Source organism: Tympanuchus pallidicinctus, unplaced genomic scaffold (genome assembly GCF_026119805.1).
Source record: "Tympanuchus pallidicinctus isolate F22 unplaced genomic scaffold, pur_lepc_1.0 scaffold1, whole genome shotgun sequence".
NCBI classification, from domain to species: domain Eukaryota; kingdom Metazoa; phylum Chordata; class Aves; order Galliformes; family Phasianidae; genus Tympanuchus; species Tympanuchus pallidicinctus.
The window spans coordinates 85,212,288-85,228,819 of NW_026294618.1; the positions used below are offsets into that span (position 1 = coordinate 85,212,288).

The 16,532-nt window shown below is 40.2% G+C and overlaps 2 long non-coding RNA genes across 2 annotated transcripts in view; both read right to left on the minus strand.

Annotated features, from left to right (window-relative positions):
- The window catches only part of LOC128089320 (uncharacterized), a 399,980-nt gene that overhangs the window by 16,971 nt on the left and 366,477 nt on the right, over positions 1-16,532 (minus strand). Inside the window, exon 9 of the long non-coding RNA XR_008210481.1 lies at positions 11,735-11,834. This is a non-coding gene — a long non-coding RNA (uncharacterized LOC128089320). The remainder of the gene's footprint in view (positions 1-11,734; positions 11,835-16,532) is intronic.
- LOC128089345 (uncharacterized) lies at positions 15,081-16,026 on the minus strand. Its single transcript, XR_008210495.1, has 3 exons — positions 15,775-16,026; positions 15,599-15,680; positions 15,081-15,247 (listed from the first exon to the last, which is right to left on the minus strand). It is a non-coding gene; the product is annotated as an uncharacterized LOC128089345 (long non-coding RNA).

A 16,532-nucleotide genomic window follows, 5' to 3' on the forward strand; every position in this document is an offset into this window, starting at 1 on the left:
CCAGAAATGATGTTAATAAGGAGCCTTAACACTACTGCTAGAGAAATCTCTATTTAAACCATGCTGTGGCTGTTCATGTGAAAAAGTAAATGGGGCCTTCACACGAACTGCACAGCATGTGAGTGTGAATCAACAGGCTATAATAAACTGGTTTGGTTTCCTTCTCTCAGACTTAAGTAAATGTATTATCTTGTTGCATTTGAGATGTTATAATGAAGGTTATGTCATTATTCCATTATGTACAAAAAAGCCTGATTGTGTCCCCTTCCCCCCCCCCCCCCCCCCCGCCCCAAAAAAAAAAAAAAAAAGGTCTGACAATGAAACATAGTTCTGAGAAAAAAAAGAGAATCTCTAGATCAAAATTAATGAGTGATAAATTCCCTGTTTGTCTAAAACTTGATCTGGTAGGCATCAATATGCTTAGGATGAGGAAATATTTTGTAAAGTAAAGGCCCAGCAGTTGCTGTCCTTTAAGTACGGATGGGGAAATTAGGATGCAAAAAGTTAAGGCAGGCAGCATCACTGGGCAGGTTAGTACAATGGCCACTGGACTACATTGCATCTCCCAAGGTGCCAGGCATAACCCAGTAACAACACCTCCATAGCACATCACCATCTTGAAATATAACTGATCCTTTAAGCTACTTTCTGCTCAAGGGCTTTCAGGATTCAGTCTCCACCAAAGGACAAAATCTAGTTTCCTAATTTAGTGTCTGTTTGCAGTAAAGTGCTCAAACGCAGCTAAAAAAAAAAGCCCCCCAAAAAATAAACCTAACAACCCACGCCACAAAACAAGTCTGTGAGCATGTGAAAGAGATTATAAGATGTAGTGTCTGTGCACTGGCCTGAACTCGCTGCACTGGACTCTGCGACCCCAAAGGTCAGTTCCAGTCCTTGCCTTATAAACAAGAAAACCATGTTGGGCTCCTTTTCAGAGCTCACTGAAAAAGAAATGCAGCATTTCACAGATTTCATCTTGCACATTCAAAACAATCATTTCCTGACATTTCAACTGTTAAAAAGAGACAGTATTTACTACCTAGCATGAAACAGACCAGGTGGCTAAAATGCATAACTAAGTTAAACCATGATATGAGACAGACGAACTCCTGTAGATAGAATAAGACAAGACTCAAACTTCATATTGATACCAATCTAAATGCTTTATGGAAGCAAGACAAACCCATTAATCTTTTTATTTATCTTCCAGCTCTCTTTCACTGAAGAGAATGCTACGGCAGCGCTAGCTGAGATTCTGGGGGGAGTAGTTCCTGCCTCTGGTACAGCCTCCTCAGCTATACTGGGACAGGCGCTTAAAGCCCCTTTCCAGTCCTTCTGGTATTCCTCTTCCCCCTCCTTTCTATCTGATATATATACTTCAAACACAAAAATAAGATCAAGAGCTGCTTTTTACTACATGATTACACAGATCTTGTTGGTAGAGATACATATTTCATGTACGTTCTATTTGGTTTAATATCCTGAGTATAAATTATTTCAATTTGGAAAGCGCTAGGAGATGAAAGAGAAATGTTGCATGCAATTTTCCCTTCACTGTATTAACTCTATGGCATAACCATACCTTCAATCCAAAGTTAAAAGCAAGCACAGATATTGACCACACTTTAATCTGTACTTCATGGTAAGCAAATTTCATTCTGCTATGTTATTTCCCTCTATATTGCCACAATTATACTTTGGACTTCTGCATGAATCCTTCTGGTTATAAATGTTCCACATAATAAAATGGAAAATATTTTTATGGAAGAGAACGTTACACAATCCAGAATGATTTCTCTCACCATCATTCTTTCTAGAATTATTTAGAAACGTTAATTCCTCTACCTATTTCATAAATACCTATTTCATAAATAGTTCAAACACTCCCAAGAGAGCACAAAACACTCCCAAAAGAGCACAAAAATTACTTACGTTTGGATCCTTTAACTGCTGTTTCTAAATTAGCTATTATGGTCTTGTTATCAGTTGGGCATGGCACAGAACAGAGGTGGAGCAAACTCTCCGCTCTTCCTACAAATGACTGTTTGTGACATAGTCTTTAACCCAAATCAACATCTTTATGATGGTTCCAGATATATTAAGAAAAGATCTTTGTATGGGAACTGCTGAGTCACAGCCTGAACCTCTGATTGATCACCTGAGGCGAGCCATGAGTCAGCCAGAGGAGCACAGGTGAAGGCAATTCACCTGTGCTGCCGGAAGGGGTGGAGCCAGGCTCCAGCCCTCCTAGACCTATTTAAGAGCTGGCTACCAGTGTAACATCCTAATATCTGTTGATAGTACACTTAGTGGGCCAGGCAGGCCAAATATACTAAAATTTACATCATGTCTTTTCTTTGGAATTTCTATAAATGGGTCAAGGGGGAGAACAATACTTCTCCAGAGAAAATGATTCCAGGGCAGATCCCAGGATTTGTGGGATCCCCCTATTATGAGCTGGCGGTTATCATTGAAAAATGGGGTCCCTTATGCATTATAGGCAATATCACCCCACATCGCATGGCAGATTACTTTCAGAGACTAAGCAAGGATGTGCTGGTCACTAAAGAAAGACAACTTGCTGCCTCCACAGTGGCATGGCCACTATTAAGTGCCTTAAATCTTGCAGAAATAAGAAATAATACTTTAGAGTTCGATGGATTGAGAATTCACCATCTGAGAACATCGCCTGCTGGCTACATCAGAAGCTATGGTATGCTACACAAAAGACAATGTGAGCAGCTGCTAAAGCATGGGGACTGCCCATTCAACTATCTGATATTGTCCAGGTATGCCAGGATTGTTACGCTTGCTCCAAGATGAGACCAAGATTGTTGCCCAAAACAACAGCCCATGTTGCTAGAGGACACAATCCTCTCCAGCGATGGCAGGTCAATTACATCAGGTCCCTTCCTTGCTCTGAAGGGGCAAGATACGCCCTGACCTGCGTTGACACTGCAAGTGGGCTGCTGCAGGCCTATCCAGTACCGAGAGCAAACCAGGCATATACCATCAAGGCACTCACTAAACTGATGTCTGCATATGGGACACCTCAAGTCATCGAGAGCAACCAAGGGACTCATTTTACTGGTGCAGCGATACAGCGCTGGGCAGAAGAAAATAACATTGAATGGTGATTCTACCTGCTGTATAATCCAATGGGGGCAGGCCTCACCAAATGTTATAACGGTATTCTTAAGGCTGCCCTGAAGACAGACTCCCAGTCCCTGCAGGGGAAACCCTGTGGGACCTGAATGAAAGACCTCGAGATGGCAGACCCAGTGCCCTGATAATGTTGCAGAAAGCGTGGGCCACCCCGCTTAGGATCCAAATTATGGGCACTGATCATCAGGTAAGACCCCAGGTTAGTAACGAAAATAATCTTCTGCTCCCTGCCCCTGAGAATTTAGATCTGGGTACCCATAAAATGGCCCTGGAAGGCGCAGGTAGGGCCCAAGTGGTGTGGCCTACTTGCACCTTGAGGGAGACTATTGGAGGTGGGAGGCTCAGTAGTCCCTCCAGTAATAGGTACATGGCCTACTGATACTGTGGTCAACACTCCGATCTTTATCGCTAAAGGGACCCCCATCGTGTCCCTGTGGCACATCAGGACACCTCCTTTGGTGCCTGATATCGTTATGCAGCTGCAGATATCCGGCCAGAAGGTGTGGTACAGGTGGCCAGGACGTGCCCCAGTACAAGTGGAAGTGTTGACCCAGGATAGAAATACGGCCTGTATCTTGCCTTGGAGAGCAGACCTTCCCCTCCTGGTACCTCTGAAACATCTGTATTACTCCCCGTGAGTCTGTGAGCCTTCAGGATCATCGGAAGGAACAAAATGCCATCAAGCGTTCCAGTGTTGCTGTCAATCACGTACAACACCCAGTGATGGTCTGCATGGGACTGATGGAACATAGAACGGACCTGCACCTCAGGACCTCATGCCTCCAGTCACATCATCGAGCACTGGCCCATAGAAGAATATGGACATCCACTGATCGTCACTCGTCTTGAATTGTACCAACACGCATCACAATGAAAATTGTATAAGCGTCGCGATATAGTGGATCTTTGTATTAAGGAAAGCTTACCCTTTAGTTAACCTGATCATTGGTTCATGCCGTGAAGGGGTGGAGTGTATGGGAACTGCTGAGTCATGGCCTGAACCTCTGATTGATCTCTGAGGCGAGCCATGAGTCAGCCAGAGGAGGGGTGGAGCCAGGCTCCAGCCCTCCTAGACCTATTTAAGAGCTGGCTACCAGTGGGGAAGGATCTCTTCTAGAGATTGCCTCTGCTGGTGTTTTGTGAGCAAGCCCAGTATAGGGGTAAGCTTTCTATTTATTCTCTTTTGTTATCATAGTCTGCTTTGCCTAACTCTCTTGTTTAGTTTGTGATTGTAACAACCTAATATTCTTTGATTATATAATGTTAAATAACTATTAATTAATTTGTTTGAATGAGGAAACATAAAACAAAACAACAAAAAAAAAAGAGGTAGAGAAAAGTCAAGCTCAAACATTAAGCCTGGATCTTAGCAGAAATTAAGTGATGTTTTTCTCCCAATCAGTATCTTTAGGAGTAAAACAAAACATTCAAGCGAGACTAAAAAAGCCTGAACATAACTATAAAAAATAAGAGCTTGTGGCCTTGCTGAAACTGGGCAGATAAAGTTCAGAAGGTCTATTCTACTCAGACTTTTGAAAGTATGATCTAACAGCACTAATTAATGGTCTCATTATGTAAATATATGAGTGAGTCTTATTTTATACAGTAGTACACAGAAGCAAAACCCATCATTGAAGGCAGCATCTCCACACTCCGCTGCCTTTCACCCACTGCTCCCTAACAAGCAAGATGAAGAAGAGAATTTGAAACAAAATACAACTCATGGGTTGAGATAAAAGCTATTTACTGAGACAGAAGAGGAAAATGGAAACAAAACTGCAATCATGGCAATAAGGAGAGCCATAATGCAATTACTTGCCACCTAAGGCACAGCAACAGTACAACAGCCCACCAGCAACACAAGGTCTCATCCCTTCTGACTGACAGCAACCCCCAAGTGGCAGCCAGCCCTTAGCCAACTACCCACAGATTTATGACCTTCCACATGATGTTATATGGTATGGAACAACCACTGGCCTAACTCAGGCCACCTGTTTCAGGCTCCTCCTTGCCTCCTGGTGCTGTGCTAGAGAGGTAGCTGAAACCAGAATAAAGGCTAAATGGAACAACTAGTTCAAAATGTTTGTTAGAGAGAAAAAAACAGAAAGAGCTACAACAGCAACAACAAAAAAAAAAACAACAAAAAAAAAAACAACAAACAAAAAAAAACATATATCTGATTTGTGGACCTCCCATAATTAACATGTTCAATTTGGAACCGTGAGTCTGCTCCCCCTGAAGTATTATAGAGTTTGAAAGGTCTTCTGTAGCTGTACAGATCAGTTTTTGAATTTTACTACAATCCTAGTAAGAGTAGCTATTATAACAACAAAGCATTTTCAATTATCTTGCAATTCTCTTCTAGCCTACTAAGAATCTAATTGTTGATCATTTAAATGGCTTGCTAAGTTCCATGCTTTATGCATTGGTATTTAAAAATGCTCCTACTGCCCCAGCAAGGCACACTGCTGAGTTCATGTCATTATGTGGTTAAATACTTATTTCAAAAACCTACTCAAAGCTGTCTGAAAAGTAAGTAGGCCAGTCACAGCCATCCGCTGAAAGGCAGGAAATGCATTAAGGCAATAGAATACAGTTTTCCTCTAACATTTAGGTTGAGAAGCGTATAAATCACTATGTCATAGCATCTTAGACATTACAAAATGGTCTCAGCTGTAACAGCATGCTTCAGGGCAATATTTACTGCTAATTCTAATTATCTTTATTATAGGTATTCAACTTTGGTATTTTTATTTCCTTAGCTCCTCTCCCTCAGATTATTTAAATTACAAATTTCTGTTCTCATATAATAACTACACTCTACCACTATTATTATGATGTCAGTTCTCATTCACGGTCACTTCTTTGGTTTATATGTAATTATGAGAAAATTAGTTCTTTCCCTTTATAAGTCTTCAGCCTATTCAGTTTGAATAGTACAAAGAAATAAATTTGGTTTCTCCTGCAGGGAGATAAGGAAGAATGTTTCAATTTCTGTTCTTGCTACATCCCACATTATATTTTATTTATTTTTTTTTTTTCACAGAGGGAAACTCATTAATGCTGCTCTGACACTTCACTCCCAGAAGAAAAAGTAGGTTTTGACTTTGGGAGATATAGCAGAACACTGTAATCACTTATAAAATTAGAGAGCAGTGTCCATAAAAGGAAAAGATGGAGCTGGTAAGGGAGAAAATAAGCAGAAAACCAGAACAGGATGGAAATGTATCTATTCTGCCAACACTGCAAGGGAAGTGAATGAAAGAGAAATTGGAAAAAATACTGCCTAGCTCAACACAGAATGGCTGAGGTTGGAATACCCTTCTGAAAATCATCTAGTGCAACTTCTTCACAAAAGCAGTCCTTAAGAGCTTGTTGCTCAGGACCGTGTCCAGTTGAGTTTTGAGTATTTCCAGGGATAGAGACTCCACAACTTGTTCAAGAGTTTGACCACCCTCATAGAAAAAATACACTTTTTTTTTTTCTAAATTGAACTTTCTGTGTTTGTGCCCACTGCCTCTTGTCTTTCACTGAATGCCACTGAGAAAAGCCTGGTTCCATTCTCTTTACACCCTTCCGTACAGTACTTCTACACATTAAAGAGATCCCTCCTGAGTTTTCTCTTCTTCAGACTCAACAGTCCCAGCTCCCAGCCTCTCTTCCCACGCCAGATGCTCTAGTCCCTTAATCATCTTCATAGCCCTTGGTATACTCCAGTATGTCCACGTCTTTTCTACCCTGGGAAACCAGAACTAAATCCAGCTCTCCAGGTGTGTCCCATCTGTGTTGAGTAGGCAGGAAGGATCCCCTCCATCAACCTTTTAGAAATGCTCTTCCTAATGCAGCCCAGAACGCTGTTGGCCTTTTGTTGCAAGGGTGCATTGGTGGCTTTGGTCAAGCTGGTACCCATCAGAACCCCCAGAGCCTTTTTTGCCATGCTGCCTTCCAGCCACTTACACTACAGCATGTAGTGGTACCAGCCACTATTCCTCCCAGGATGGAGGATTTGGCACTTTCCTGTTGAACTTCATAAAATTCTTACTAGCGCATTTCTCCAGCCTCCCAAGGTGCCTCCTGAGGGCCATCACAGCCATGTGGTCTATCAACCCCTCCTCTCAGAGAACTTGCTGTGGGTACAGTCTGTCCTATCATCCAGGTATTTAATAAAGTATCCCTACTACTGACCCCTTGGGTATACCACTAGTGACTGGCCTCTAACCAGGCTTTGTACCACTGGTCCCAGTACCTTAAGTCAAGCAAGTCAGCCAGTTTTGAGTCCACCCACCACTGGCCATTATCTAGCCTGTACTTTATCAGTTTGCCTATGAGTAGGTTATAGAAGACAGTACTGAAAACCTTGCTAAATTCAAGATTATTTAAATGTTGAGTGTTCTCATCCATTTGATGTTGATCGTTTTCTTCAGCTGTTAATTAAAATATTGTGTGACTTGGGAAACTTAGCAAACAGATCCAAACCAAGGTACTTGGGCTGTGTTCTTCTACTAAAGGCATTCAGAAAATTGATGATTGCAGTTTCTAAGTTCTACACATTCAAGACTGTGTTACACTTACAGTATAAGGTCCTACTTAATTTTACCAAACAGTGCAATCAAATTCCAAAATATGACTGACATGACAAGACAAAGCATATGAAAAATATAAATGAAATTGCAGTTATCTTTAACTCTCAGAAACCCAGGTTTGTAATACTGACATTTAAGAACTCAAATTTATTTGTAGCATATGTATAGTAGGACTAAAAGCAGCTTTTCTCCTTCTGTTTTTCCAACCCTGTATTTTAACAACATTTAGATATATCTTCAGTACAAGCTTAGCTAAATAGCTGTATACAAAGACCTGCCTTCAAAATGCCAGACCTTTCCCAAAGTTAAACAATGGAACCAATTGCCTCAAGGCATCATGAATGTTACCTTGATTATCAAGACCCAACTGGACAAAGACCTGAAAAACTTGTGCTGACTCCAGCACTGACCCTGGTTTTAGCAGAGGCTTGACTATATGACCCACCAATACTTCTTCCAGCCTAAATTATTCAGTGATTCTATAAAGACTTCTTACTCAAATACACATTCTTTATGCATATTACATATATTAAAAAATAAGAGCGGGGAATGCTAGAATTAGATACGCTTGCACAACATTAATTCAGACCATGTGGTATACATATTAAGTGCACATACTGGGGGGGGGAAGAGTGAGGGGGAACAAGATGATACATCCATTCAGTCCACAAATAGGCAAGCTATACTTGCTTGTTTTCTTTTTATTCTTCTCTTTCATTCAAGGCATTTTTTTTTTAATATTCAAACCCCACTCTGAAGAAAGACTTCATCTCTACACAGTCTTTTCAGTGTAACTTTTCGGTCCATCACAGGTTTCATAGCACCCATGAGGCAAGGTAGCATCTTTACAGCCAGCCTCTGGTTTGAATTTTTAGAGAACTTCACATTTAATTGCACATTTAAATGCCCCCACTGTCTTTAGTTGCAGCTGCCTGTGCTCAGCGCATTGAAAATCTAGGCTTCTAGGACTGCAGACTGGCTTGTCCAGCACAATTAGCTCAATCATAAAGCACAATGTTTTTATCTAGTAGATAACAATACAGAACAGGGGAAAATCCCATTCAATAGAATCTTAACGGTTACAGCTCCCCCAAATTACAACCTTTTCCTCACTCCTTCATTACTTAACCGCTGTATGAGATATATAGCATGTGGTAATGAAATACAAAATGCACATATTTTACTGAGCAAATATCTCACTTGAAATGTGAGGTCCTCCATTTGAAACTAAGCATGAATCAGAGCTAAGATGTGGAAGTATGTTTGTTACTCCAGCAGCCAGGTCCCTTTGTCCTTCTGCTTTGGCACAGCAGTGGCTTGATCTTAGACTTCCCTTGTGAAAGGTTCCAGAAGTAAATGTGAAAAGGCAGATCACTTTCCACTGCCCACAGAAAACAGAATGTCCCATTTGCTGTCTGTGGTTGATACATGAGCTGTGTCCCATGCAGAAGCCAAAGCTAGCATGGACTTGTTCTCAGTGAAAAAAGGTAAATATTGGAGGAAAATATTTAAACTGCAATGCAGAACCTGTACATCCATCAGCTGAACTTCCAGAATTAATTCTGTTGGTTTTAAGCCATTCAGCCATGTGGCTGAGATGCTGGACTTACAGACATTCACTCATAAAGCAGAAAGGTGGGGTGGGACCACAGTCACCATAAACTACACTTGCTTCCTCCTAATCTTAAGGCATTTCAAGGTTTTAATGGCCTAATGGAACAGCCCTACAGGTGTCTACATTACAGAAGCTGTATCCCATCTGTCTGCTATCCAGAAAGTCCCCAGTTCGTAGCACTGCTTTTGGCAAATGGTCTGCAGCCCATGCTTCTGCTATGTTGAGCAAAATGCAGCTCTCTGGCCCCATCCCGTTCATCAAGTCCCTGAGGAACAGTGCAAGGTTCAAAGATTCACCCAAAATTCAGGATCTATTGCTTGAGAGGCTACTTTGTTCCTTGCAGTAATTTATCCCAGCTAAAATCCACACAAAGGTAATGCTTCCAACAAACGTTTTCTGGAAATGCAACAAGCAAGAAAGAGGTTTTCATACTGCTCCATGGATGACCTGCCTCAGAGAGAACTTCCTCGACTTTCCAGACATGTAACAAAGGATGTCTCCTTCCACTCCTTGGTCATGTTATGCCTAGGGAAGCTATATTAGAGATATTCCTTCTGTATATGTCTAATTTCTGAGGCTATTGACCTGAAGTATGATAAGTGCATTGACAGACATTGTAGTTGTATAGGGGGGGAGGGGGAGGGAATGAAATAATCACAACAAAGCCAACTGTCAAGAATAATAAGAATTTCCTCTTAGTGTAATAATAGTGTCCGTAATTATTAAGGAAGAAAAAATAACAATGAATGATTGGGACTAAAAATAAATGAGCCTAGAGGTTGCAATTCCTTCTTATATAGGAGTGCCCTCTGCAGTCTAGTAAATCAAGAGCAATGTTGTGCCAGCTCGCACTGTATAATACCAAGGGAAATTAGGAATAACAAAGCCAGCACAGTAAGTCGGGATGTGGAGAACTTTTGAAAGCCTGTAGTATGGGATTTAAAGTATTCATACACAATTCCAGAGGATAAATGCTAACCTCTTTCTTCTTACAGACATGTTGAAAGACCTCTGCAAACTTAAGAGGTTGTTTATCAGATGTAAAAGTTGCAGCTGAGAAATAACAACTTTCATCTTCGCTGCTTGGACATGGGGTATTTTAGTCTGTTTCAAAGCTTAGCAAAAATTGTAAATTGATCTTCAGGAATTTTCTTCAAAGGGGACATTGTCTGTGTCCTTTCAAGATTTTAAGCTCTAAAGCTGGTCACATGCTGCCATAATATTTTAATGTCATTCCTAGCTGGCAGGTAGCAACTTGCTTTTCATCAGTGCATTATGTAAGTAACTCAAGCATCAAGATGTGACCTCCTTTTAAAAACACATTTCTTTGTCAACTGCAAATTTTACAGGAACATCACTTCAGCTTTTATAATGCTTCATAAAAATAATTACTTAAATATAAAAAAGTGTTTGCAAAAGAATATTTAATTAGGGGGAGGGGGAGAAGACTCTAAGCTTCTAAAAGTTTACACCGCCTCCAATTACTTTTCATGCTTGACTATGTAGCAGGGAATACTTCATTATACCAGGTCACCAACTTTGACATCTCTAACCCCACAATAATAGCCCTTTTTGTAATGTACCAAAATTGAAAATCAGTTTAGTTTGTGTTCTCACTAGGTTCATGGCTCCAGAGTCTAATATATTGCTGACTTGTATGCCAGCATTACTCCCTAGTGAGGAATATTAAATACCCACAGCATATATTAGGAGGGGTGAAAAGGTCCAGCTCAAGTCTGCTGGGTAGTTCACATTCGTTAGCGTTTTAAAAACTCAATAAGTTGCATAATGTTTCCACTTATCCGTGAAATTGTGGTATGATTCATATCATAGGCATCTTTAAATGATTTGTAGCCCACTTTAGTAGGTATTCCACATAAATAAATACTTCCTAGGTTTGTATACATGACTTGCACTAGTCAGTATCATAAAGAGCCACAATAATGCCTGACCTATACTACTATGGCAAGAAGTTCCTACATCTAATGAAACCCCCCAGAGAGCCAACAGGAATGGAATAATGCAAAACACCTCTGCTTGGAATAGACATTTTTTTGTAGCTTATCAAAATGTGAAAGCTATTTCCCTCTATCTAAAGTTTCTGTGCTTTCTACTTCTAATATTCTCTGTGCCTTCAAAAAGTTAATAGGTTGTGTCATTAAAATTAATGCTGATACACAGGCCTACAGTGTTTCACTAGCTAGCTGGTTTGCTCCTTGATGGTGCTAGCTCCTTAGCTCTAATCTATGTCACAAATTGGACAAGATCCCTGTTTTTCAGGGGTCTTACTTTATCAGTGAGAATATCTTCCTGCAGTAGAATAGTGTTTTTTCCAAGTATGTAGTAATTTTTCAAAAGCAAAAATACTTACAGAAGCTGAAGGATGATTGCTGTCCAGAGAAATCTGCTTTTTTTCTTCTTTTTTTTCCCCACCATGATACGGTACATTGTCTTCAAGAAAGCAGGGGATGCTAAATAGAAGGGAACAAAAGATAAACTTCATCAGACTTAACAATAGAAGGGCTCAGTCAACAGCCCTCTTAAACAAATAGGCTGGCTCCTGAGGGATCCTTTCAGAATCACTTATTCTTCCTGTTGAAATTTTGGGAATTTCACCAAAGTAAAATTTCAGCAAAGTACCATCATCCAGAGAATAAAGCAGGTATCACAAACTCCTGTCATGTTTTTCACAGTCTTTCTGGAGCATCCTTAACGCTTTTTGCTACATGATTGTGTAATCGTAGCTACTGGTAGCAAATCCATGCAACCATGCAAAGTGAAATGTAGTGTGAGGCACAGCAAAGCATGAAAAGAATCTCTTCTATAAAGAACTACAACACAAAGAATTGCCTGACAGTGGGTTCTTGCAAAACAAAGACTCAGATTCCCTATCTCAGTATATGTGCACTTGTGACAGATGCTGCAGTTACACCATGAAGGCTTCCCCATGTAACTCCAAGTGATCAAGTATCACCACTGAGTTGGCAGTTGTGGCCAGGCCATGTGCCCTGCTACAAACCATGTTGTGCAACAGCCAGCACAGATGCCCACAGTGTCTAGAGGCAGCCTGAAGGGCTGACACCAGGCATTTTCACCTTCTGCAGAGCAGGACTGGGGTAGAGCTCCTGCTCCTACCAGCCAAGCTCCTGGTGAGGTGAGTCACGTGAGACAGTGATCATAACACATTGTTGGCTCAGTGTCTATGAATCTGTAAGTCCCAGCTAAATAAGAAAATAATATCACTTTTCAGTTCTGATTTATCTGATGTATTTTGAAAAGGATCATACCTACACTTAAAGCAAAGGTACTTTCTGGAAAACAAAAAACAAACACAAAGACTAACAACAAAAACACAAACCTTTGCATACTGTAAGTTGTTTTTTTTTCACTGTGATTTTTCTTCTTTTATCTGTCTTGTCTTATGTATCCACAAGGAGGAAAGTAAAACAACAGACAATCCACATATATTATTACTTTGTTTTATCATAATGATGATGGACATTTTCAGCTTCTCATGTGAGAAAAACACTGAAATATCCATTGGAGTTTACTATTTATACAAAAAAAACACAGTGTTACTGAAAAAGACAGCTTGTCATATTGATATTGATATAAACTGCATATTCTTGAATTTTGATTGCAGGGTAAACCTACAGGTTGTTTTTTTTTTGTTGTTTGTTTTACTATCTACTCTCTTTTCCACCATTAGTCTTTTGAATGTTTTCCCTTTCCTCTGTGCTCCACGCCAAACCACCTGAAGGAAGTACAATCAACTAGCATGAATGTGGGTCTTAAATGTGCAAAGCAAGCAGCCTGTTGTGCAGACAGATTTTTCAGCTTAAGTATATGAACTGAATCTCCCCCACAACATCATGTAGCAAAGTCTGAACACTCGCAGCATGTTCTTTATGCGCTGTCACATGCAGATGACCTCTTGCACCACAGCTGGGCCCAACTGTGCTTCCTTTGCAGAGTGATTGCCTCACGCATCCTAGGGAACATGCAGATCTGGGTACACCTCTCTCCTGAGAAAGTATGTTATCTCTCCCTATGGAAAAAAAAAGGCACTGGGTCTATGTATCCTGACCTAATTCTGACTTCCCTTCTCACACATCAGAATAATTTCTTGAAAACTTATTTTCTTGATCAACAAGATGAGGATATGATCCTATTTCTCTTTTCACCTCTAAAAACTTACATACAATGCATGTATCAATGCAGCATGTGCCTATAAAGGACACTATACTATGGTTCAGGATATATTATGTGACAGGCAGAAATGTTCATATAAAATGGTAAACAAACAATCAATATAATTATTGTAATGTGAGAACCAGAGGGTACTTTGACATAAAACATTTTGTATGAGCAGAAACCCAATGCAAATATTCCTAAAATGTTGGCTGGCAGCCATTTCAAAAATGGTCAGATTTTCTTTAGGTGAACCAGATGTAAATATGTGACACTTCTGGCTAATTTCTTTTTATTTGATTTCCCTGAGGATTACAGTATTTCCAGTCAACACTGTGGTTTTTTTGTACATTAGAATATGTATTTATGAGATAGATAACAGCTCAATTCCTCATTAGTCTTCATAATTTCACCATTATCATTGCTGTTCATGTCTTTCCCAGCCACAACATTACACTAATCTGCCAGAGAAGGAGTCTCTTGTTCCAACAGTGTCAGCTGAACATTCAGAATATATAAGGACACTTTGGGGGAGAAATCTTCCCTGACAAGGGGCAGGACTGGGTCCTAACAGCTCTGAGTTCTTGGGACTACGATAAGAGTTTATCAGAAGCCTGTCTGTCAAAAGCCCCATCTGGCTCCAGGTTTGCCCCCTGAGTTAGACTGGGTGCTCTCAGGACATGGGATCTGCAGAGGTGACTGCAGAAATAGATTCAATCAACAGAACATGTCACATTTACAGAGCTGAATGAAGCTCACATTTGTGTTTTTTTCTGTCAGCCTCAGGGTTTTCTAAAGGAGCAGCCTAGGTGGCTTTCAGCAGTGGTGACTCAGGCTTACCTGCAGGAAGCAGCAGGGACATAGGAGGGCAAGCAGAGGCAGGAAAGGAAAGAAGAGAGAAATGTCTGGGTCACTCGTGGCATGGAGACATCGAACCTAAGCTGTCCTCATTATACGGCAATTAGAAATGCTGCTCCAGTAGCTGAGAATATACATTTCTGTGAATGGCACTCATCCTTCTCCTCCATCTCACTTTGAAGGAGAAGCAGCAAAGCTATCCTCTCTCACCTATTCATGCTCCTCTGGGTATCAGTGTGCACACAGGGACCTCCCTGAGCATCTCAAAAGGCTGTGCCCACCATGGCAGAGAAGCAAGGAGCTGGCTGCCTGCCCTGGCTGGAAAAGTACTCCAGTGCCCTTTCTAGTGAAGGGTAGCAAAGCATCCTCCAGCTCAGCTTTGCTTAAGATGCACAGTTCAACTCTTTTGCAGAAGAGTTTTTTCTGCCTTCATAAATTCCTACAAGAAATTCCCCACACCACAGCAGAATGACACTGTGGTCTGGAAAAGGTCTGTCTTCATGCATTTGTTAAAATAAATGCTAAACTACAAAAAAGTCCCCTTTCTAAGGATGTGGGTATTCTTGATGTTTCTTTAAAGCAAACTGCAATGCATTCTGAACAATGTTCAGAACAATGTTCAGAGTCCCGCTGAGGCTTCTATGGCTTAGTTGCGCTTTATTCCCTTTTTTACCCACCCACATACATGTTTTACCAATTTAAACTTTTTATAGATCCTCCTGAATTCTTCTCTTCTTTTCTCTTAGCATTTCACTCTTCTTAGCTTTTCTTGTTTCAGCCTTTGCTCAAGTACACAGTGCCTTCCATGTATATGAAAAACCATACAGGATGGTTCCTACAGAATAATAGAATCGATTGAGTTGGAATCAACTGGTTAAAGACCATTTAGTCTTACTCCCCTGAGATGAACAGGAACACCTACAGCTATATCAGGTTGCTCAAAGCCTGATCCAGTCTGACCTTGAGTGGGTAAATAAGGGCTAAAAGAAGGAGTAAGGAATAAGAAACAAATGGACTTTGCATTGCAACACACCTTTCTCTGGCTCTTCTATACAAAGTGAGTTACACTGCTTTAAGAGCCTTTGTCATTCCAAGACAATAAATTACAGATAGAAGACATAAAAGACACTAATGGAATCATCACTTATAATCTAACTTGTCAAAAAGAAAAAAATCCTGAACTTACAGCACTAATTACACAGTTGGATGCCTGAATATACTCCTTAAGTTGTATGGATTCCTTGTAAATCAATGCCATATTCTGGGTGCTAGACAGAGTGAATAAATAAATATATTAAAATATAATCAGATAATATATAAGCATATTTAAAATAAAACATCTAGAAAGTCATAGCAATTTACCTTTCAACCAGGAATAACTAGAATCATTTTGAGCCCTGTCTTCTTCAGCATTGAGACAACAACAAATTCCAGTGGGTTCTGTATCACTTATTTGCAAGACAAGGTAAGATCAGATTCATGCTAAGCTAATATATTCGTTCATCTTTTAGAGCTTATCCTCAGCTAAAATTCTTTTTGTATCTGTGTAGTATAACAAGTCTCTTAACAGTTCAAAAGCATACTCCCTAACAAAGCACTGAATTTAGGGACTAATAATAAATCTGAATTCTAAGAAAGAAAAAAATGCTGGACTTTCTCAGTTGGTAACTGCCTGCTTCTTACATAAGACCTCTGTGCTAAGCTGAGCTGATTATAAAATAAGAATAGTTTTCCTAGAAAAATGTAAGCACTGTCTTAAAGACAGATCCTCTGCTGATCTCAAATACAAGACTTGGATTCTATTTTTAAGTGGGAATCACAAACAATATTTATGTAGAAAAGAGCAATGTGCAAAATGTGCAATGTGTGAAGTTTTTCAAATTATTTCTGGCAGTTACACCACTTTAGATAAGGGATGACGGAGGCATGAGCAAATGTCTTGGCATCACTTGGTGCGAGCTTGGAGCTCTGCCTAGCAACATTTCTAAAATGAATCATTTCTAAATGAATTCATTTCTAAAATGAATAAAAGATCATCTGGCATCCTGATTGATCTTTACCTAATGCATACATTGGGGCTCAGGCTTCCCCTATATATTGTGATGTTGCTAACATCACTG